Raw genomic sequence first — 8,306 nt, 5'->3', positions numbered from 1 at the left:
GCAAAGGGATATAAAAAAATATTCCAAGCAAACGGACCAGAAAAAAAAGCTAGGGTAGCAGTCCTCCTATCAGACAAAACGGATTTCAAAGCAAGGGCAATAAAAAGAGACAAAGAAGGACATTTCATAATACTTAAAGGAACAATCCATCAAGAAGATATGACTTTGATAAACCTATATGCACCCAACATACGAGCACTCAAATATATAAAGCAAATACTAGAAGACAACAAAAAGAATATCAACAACAACACACTCATAGTAGGGGACTTCAACACTCCATTATCAAAAATAGACAGATCATCCAAGCAAAGAAACACCAAGGATATACAGGCATTGAACAACACACTAAACCACATGGATCTAACTGAGATATATAGAACTTTTCACCCCAAAGAAGCAAAATATACATTCTTTCCAAAGGCACATGGGACATTTTCAAAGATAGACCACATGATAGGTCACAAAACAAGCCTCAACAAATTCAAGAAAATTGAAATCATATCAAGCATCTTTTCAGATCACAATGCCTTGAAACTAGAAATCAACCTCAGAGAAAAAAATCAAAGACACCCAAACTCATGGAAATTGAATAACATGCTATTAGGTAATGAATGGGTTAACAATGACATCAAAGAAGAAATCAAGAAATTTCTAGAAACTAATGCTAATGAGAACACAACAGCCCAAAACCTGTGGGACACAGCAGAAGCAGTCCTGAGAGGGAAGTTCATAGCAATACAGGAATATCTGAAAAGGATAGAAGAATATCAAATAAAAGACCTAACCATAATGCTACAAGAACTAGAACAACAACAAAAAACACAGCCTAGGGCAAGAAGCAGGATCGAAATCATCAAGATCAGAGCAGAACTAAATGACATAGAGACTAAATAAACAATCCAAAAGATCAACAAAGCTAGGAGCTGGTTCTTCGAAAAAATAAACAAAATCCACAAGCCTCTAGCCAGTCTAATCAAGAAAAAAGGAGAGAGACCCAAATAAACAAAATCATAAATGAAAGAGGAGAAATCACGACTGATACCTCAGAAATACAAATGATAGTTAGAAATTACTTCAGACAACTGCATGACCAGAAATTTGACAATCTAGAACAAATGTACAAATTTATAGAAATATACAACCTTCCAAAACTGAATTAAGAAGAAATGGAAAGTCTCGACAGACCAATAACAAAGAAGGAAATTGAAACAGTAATCCAAAATCTCCCGGCACACAAAAGCCCTGGACCGGATGGCTTCACAGGTGAATTCTACAAAATATTCAGGGAAGAACTAACTCCTATCCTCCTCAAACTGTTCCAAAAAATCCAAGAAGAGGGGAAAATCCCAAACTCTTTCTATGAAGCCAGTATTATCTTAATCCCCAAACCAGGTCAAGACAAAACAAAGAAAGAAAACTGCAGGCCAATATCACTGATGAACATAGATGCTAAAATCCTCAATAAAATATTGGCAAACAGGATCCAGCAATACATCAAAAAGATCATACATCATGATCATGTGGGTTTCATTCCAGGGATGCAAGGATTATTTAATATCCGCAAATCAATAAATATAATACATCACCTAAACAAAATGAAAGACAAAAATCACATGATCATATCAATAGATGCAGAAAAAGCATTTGATAAAGTACAACACCCATTTATGATGAAAACACTCAGCAAAATGGGAATAGAGGGAGCATACCTTAACATAATTAAGGCTATATATGAGAAGCTTGAGGCCAACATCATACTCAATGGACAAAAACTGAAAGCATTCCCCCTGAACTCAGGAACTAGACAAGGTTGTCCACTCTCTCCACTCCTTTTGAACATAGTGTTGGCAGTCCTAGCCACAGCAATCAGACAAGAAAAAGAAATAAAAGGCATCCAAATTGGGAAAGGGGAAGTAAAACTTTCATTATATGCAGATGACATGATAGTATACCTAGAAAACTCTATAAACTCCACTAAAACACTACTCGATATAATAAGTGAATTTGGCAAAATCGCAGGGTACAAAATAAATATACAGAAATATAAGGCATTTATGTACACCAACAATAAAATAGCAGAGACAGAGACAAAAAAATAAATACCATTTACTATAGCAACATGAAAAATAAAGTACCTAGGAGTAAACTTAACCAAAGAGATAAAAGACCTGTACTCTGAAAATTACATAACATTGAAGAAAGAAATTAAGGAAGATACAAATAAATGGAAGCAAATACCATGTTCTTGGATGGGAAGAATCAACATGATCAAAATGGCCATACTACCTAAAGCAACTTACAGATTCAATGCAATCCCTATTAAAATACCAATGACATATTTCACAGACCTAGAACAAATACTCCATAAATTCATATGGAATCAAAAAAGACCCCGAATAGCAAAAGCAATCTTGAGACAGAAGAACACAGCAGGAGGAATCACAACACCAGATATCAAACAATACTATAAAGCCACTGTGATCAAACCAGTCTGGTACTGGCATAAGAACAGACATATAGATCAGTGGAACAGAATAGAGAGCCCAGAAATAAACCCAGGCCTCTATGGTCAACTAATTTTTGATAAAGGAGGAAGGAACATCAAATGGAGTGAGAAGAGCCTCTTTAACAAATGGTGCTGGGAGAACTGGACAGGGACGTGCAAAAAAATGAAACTAGACCACCAACTTACACCACACACAAGAATAAACTCAAGATGGATTAAAGACTTAAATGTAAGCCGTGACACCATAAAAGTTCTAGAGAAAAACACAGGCAGGAAAATTTCAGATATCCCACGTAACAATATCTTCACAGAAACATCTCCTAAGGCAAGAGAAATAAAGGAAAAAATAAACAAGTGGGACTACATCAAACTAAAAAGTTTCTGCTCAGCAGAAGAAAACATCAGCAAGATTAAAAGGAAACCAACCATGTGGGAAAACATATGTGCCAATGATATCACATACAGGGGACTGATCTCCAAAATATACAAAGAGCTTATATGACTCAATATCAAGAAAACAGACAACCCAATTAAAAAATGGATAAAGGACCTGAACAAACACTTCTCTGAAGAAGACATACAGAAGTTCCATAGGCACATGAAAAAATGCTCAACATCATTGGCCATCAGAGAGATGAAAATAAAAACCACAATGAGATACTACTTTACACCTGTCAGAATGGCCATCATCAACAAATCAACAAACAACATGTGCTGGCGAGGATGTGAAGAAAAGGGAACCCTACTGCACTGTTGGTGGGAATGCAGACTGGTGCAGCCACTATGGAGAACAGTATGGAATTACCTCAAAAGATAAAAAATGGAACTGCCTTTTGAACCAGCGATTCCACTACTAGGAACATACCCAAAGAATCTTGAAACACCAATTCAAAAGAACTTATGCACCCTTATGTTCATTGCAGCACTGTTACAATAACTAAGTGCTGGAAACAGCCTAAGTGCCCATCGGTAGATGAGTGGATGAAAGACTGTGGTACATTTACACAATGGAATACTATGTAACAGAAAGAAAGAAGGAACTCCTGCCATTTGCAACAACATGGATGGAACTAGAGAGAATTATGCTTAGTGAAATAAACCAGGCAAAGAAAGAAAAATACCATATGATATCACCTAATACAGGAAACTAAAGAACAACACAAACCAAGAACTAAATAGAACAAAGAGCAGAAAAGCAGGCAATAGGGGGGAGGGGAGAGGGAGAGAAGGGAGATAAGTAAGGGAAGGGTTTAGTCAAAGAACCCGTATAAATGACTCATGGACATGGACAACGGGGAGGGATATGATTGCGGGAGAGGGGTTGGGTTGGGTGCGGGAGAGAAATTAGGGGAAATGGGGAGAACTGTAATTGAAAAACCAAAATAAAAATAAATAAATAAATAAATAAATAAATAAAACTGATTACCTACTGTTCTGAAAGCAAGCTTTTTCAAAAGATTGGCTGCTATGCATTTTAACTATGAACAAGTTTATTGCACGTAACACTTGTTTTGTACTTACTTGATGTATTTTATATTTATCATTTAGTGCACATATCTTGAGATTACTAAATTAAATGACTGTCATTCCTTCAGTATGTTGTAAAAAAGACCTTATAAGTCATAGCTTTGGTATATTCTTAATTTATATCATAACTTTTCAAAAACCGTAAAGTAAAATATAGTACCACTTGGATTAGATATGCAATTTACAGTAGTTAATGTTTTTAAAGCACTCTTTTGTGCCCCTTCAGGGTTGTGCTTGTACTGATAAATTAAGGTTGTTCTGAATCAAACATATAATAGACTACCTTTAAATCAATAACTTTTAAATCATTGTGTCTTCCCACTACAAAAGCATTCCAAATACAGAAAGGCAATTTATGAATATTTGGGATGCTAAATGAATTGCACCAATCAGGTACATCAAATTTTATGGAAAGCTTTCAATGAGTGGCAATGCTGAAATAGTATAAAAAGAGAGAGTGAAAAAATTACAGTGCATTTTTTCTATATATTTTTATTTTGAGGGCTTTTTTTAAAGAATAATGACACTCGTTAAATTAATTTAGAAACAATGTAAGTGGCTTTTAAAATTGTTTTGTTCCTAAACTCATGTAAAATATTCTTATTCACTATTTTGAGACATTTAATACCAAACAAATACTAAAACATTTTCAGAAGACCTATTTTAGAGGCTGTTTGGCTGCTCCTCCAAGGTATCTGTCACCAGGTGAACTGTGGAAGATGTTACAAACTGCAAGGTGGGCAATTAACCTCCTTTTCCAGAGTGAGAACTAAGGGTTAACATTAAAATACAAGTGTATATTTAAATATGACCTTTCATTGAAAATTAATACAAACTGTTATGACAATAATGATTATAATACAATTAAGTCAAATAACATCCCCAACACTTTTACTAAATATTTTCTGTAAATTTAATATCTGATGCAATTATTATGAAATATGTATATATTTGCCTCTTACTCTCATGTTTTTTTATCAGTAGTTACCTTCATCCTGCACTTACATTAACTTTTCTATTTGCGGTATGCTTGAACTATTCCCAGTTCTGCTGCTTCTAACACTGTGTTAGATAGAGCCTGAAAGCCTTCAGTTTCAGCCACTCCCAACACATAATGCTCTTTATCTCAACTTATTTTGTTATAGAGGTTACTATCTTTCATCTGTTAAGTTTAATTTCTTATCCAGTGCATTAAAAAGAGGGAATCTCATGTGTGGCTTTCTACATACTGGTTAAACTTATAAAATCTTTCTTTATTTGTGAAATTCATTTCTTTTTTTTGTGACTTTTAAATTTTTCCCAGCTTTACTGAAAGACATTCCAAAATTTTCACAACTTGTGTTTTTCTAATATAAACTGCTTCTAGTGCAGCTATTCTTTAAAAAACCTACTCAAATTTTAATCAAAAGCTTTAAAATATATTTTTACCTGCCAGAATAAAGTGCTTTAATGCAAAAATATGGTGTGGTTTTTCATATTTTCCCTTTACTGTAGTACTCATATTCTAAATTTATGTTAAAGTAGAATTTATTTAGTTGGACATAGGCACACAAGATTCCAGGTAGTTATGTTTTCTCATCCTATTTTTAGAAAGGTTACATGCCAGGGCATTCATTAATTTAGAAATAAATTAAATACTTACGAAGAATATAAAAAAATTAACAGCCATATTGGTGAAAGTTATTAAAGTTTTCTGTTTTTAATCACATCATAGCAGCAATAATACCCTAGCTAGAAAAGTATAATCTGGGTAAAAAATTCCCCAAGTTTGTTAAATAGCAGCTTGGCATATTAGAAGGAACATAAAATTTGGAGTTATATAGACTTATATCTTGGCTTCACTTCCTACTAGTTCAGTAATGAGTGTTAGCAAATCAATGAGTTTTATGAAAGCTCACTCATTTATTAAATAGGTAAAATAAGACATATAAATGTCATGATGATTCAATTCTAGAAAATAATTTATATAGAGCATTTGGTATACTGTTGTCATTAAACAAATGTTTCTTATCTTGCCCTTCAATTAATTGAATGCTTATTAATCTTCACTAAATTCCAGACATTATGTTATTTGTTAAGAATGTGTTACATTTACACTGCCTAGAACATATTTTTGTACAAAACACATTATTAACTATATTGAAGGGGGCTAAAATGCTGGGACAAATAGAGAGTAGTTTAGCTTTCTGCCAAGTATCTGAAATCTCCTAGACTATCCTCTAAATGTCCAAGCAATCCTAAAGAAGTATTATCATCTCCCCCTTTACACATGAGAAAATTGAAGTTCAAATAAGATGAATAATTTGTCAATGGTAACCACTGCTAGTAAGGATAGGGAAAGGATTTGAAACTATATTGTTTCTTTGAATCTTAAAATCCATATTCTTTCATGTAAGAAAATTTACTCTCAAATATTGGGAAGAAATATAATTCTATTTCATAACTTCACTATTTTTTTTGAGAATATGAAGTTTTAAAATATCACAGAGTATATTAGATCAAGAAATGGTAATGCTGTGGTCCCCATATGAGGATAAATCCTTCTATAATATTGTTAGTCCTCAGAATGACTGGGCTTACATATTAGCTGATATTTCAATAGTCCTCTTTTCTTTTTTAGTTTTATTCCCTTTATTTACATAAATTTTATTGCTTATTCTGTTAAAGTTGTCCCAATTTCTTTTCCCTTTCCCCTGTCTCCAGCCAGCCCACCCTCTCACACACAGTCAATCCCCTCTCTAATGTCCATGTCCGTAAGTCATTCATATTCTTTGACAAGTCCCTTCCCTTTCCTTCCACCATTTACCCCCTCCTCCCTTTCCTTCAACAGCTATTAGTCTGTTCCATGTTTCTATGTCTATAGTTCTATTTTTCCCCTCAGTTTATCTTGTTCATTAAATTCTGGGTATAAGTGAGGTCATATGATATTTGTCTTTTGTCAACTGGCTTATTTCACTAATAATAGTCTCCAGTTACATCCATGCTATTGCAAAAGTAGGACTTTCTTTTTTCTTTTGCTGTGTAGTATTCCATTGTGTAAATATACCACAGTTTTTTTTAACCCTCTTATCTACTGATGGGCACTTGGGCTGTTTCCAACACTTAGCTACTATTGCAAATAGCACTGCCATGAACATAGTAGTGCATAAGTTTTTTGAATTGGTGTTTCAAGATTCTTAGGGTATAATCCCATCAGTGGAATCACTGGGTCATAAGGCTATTCCATTATTAATTTTGGGGGAAATTCCATATCATTTTCTATAGTGGCTGCACCAATTTGCATTCCCATCAACAGAGTTTTGGTTCCCTTTTCTCCACATCCTCACCAGCACTTGCTCTTCATCGATTTATTAATGATAGCCATTATGACAGGTGTGAGGTGATATCTCATTGTCATTTTAATTTGCATCTCTGATGGCTAGAGATGTTGAGAATTTTTTCATATGCCTATGGAACATCTTCATGTCCTCCTTCGAGAAGTGTCTATTCAGGTCCTTTTCCTGTTTTTAATTTGGTTGTTTGTCTTCCTGGTGTTGAGTCATATATGAGTTATTTATATATTTTGGAGATTAAACCCTTGTCTGCTGTATCATTGGCAAACATATTCTCCCATACGTTTGGTTGCCTTTTCATTTTAATGATGATTTATTTAGCTGTGCAGAAACTTTTTAACTTGATGTAGTTACATTTGTTTATTCTTTCCTTTATTTCCCTTGCCCTGGGAAATACATAGGCAAAAATGTTGTTGCATGGGATATCTAAAATTTTACTGCCTATGTTTTCTCCTAGTGGTTTCATGGTATCATAATTTATATTTGTCTTTTATAAATGCTGAAAAAGCATTTGACAAAATCCAACACCCATTTATGATAAAAAGAAAAAAACACCCAGCAAAGTTATAATAGAGGGAGCACAATAAAGGCCAAACATAATAAAGGCTAAATATGAGAAACTTATTGCCAATATAATACTCAATGGGTGAAAACTAAAAGCATTTTCCTTAAAATTAGGAACAGGAAAAGGGTGTTCACTTTCACCATCCTTATTCAACATAGTACTGGAAGTTCTAGCCATAATGAATAAACAAGAAGAAGAAATAAAAGGCATCCAAATTGGAAAGGAGGAAGTAAAACTGTCATTATTCACAGACAGCATAATAGTGTTCATAGAAAACGCTATAGTCTCCACCAAAAAGCTACTTAACTTAATAATTGAATTCAATAGAGTTTGCAAAGTCAATATTCAGACATTGATGGTAGTCTTGTACACC

Source organism: Furipterus horrens, unplaced genomic scaffold (genome assembly GCF_987537825.1).
Source record: "Furipterus horrens unplaced genomic scaffold, mFurHor1.1.pri manual_scaffold_17, whole genome shotgun sequence".
In the NCBI taxonomy this organism is placed as follows: Eukaryota; Metazoa; Chordata; class Mammalia; order Chiroptera; family Furipteridae; genus Furipterus; species Furipterus horrens.
Note: the sequence above shows the minus strand (reverse complement) of the source record.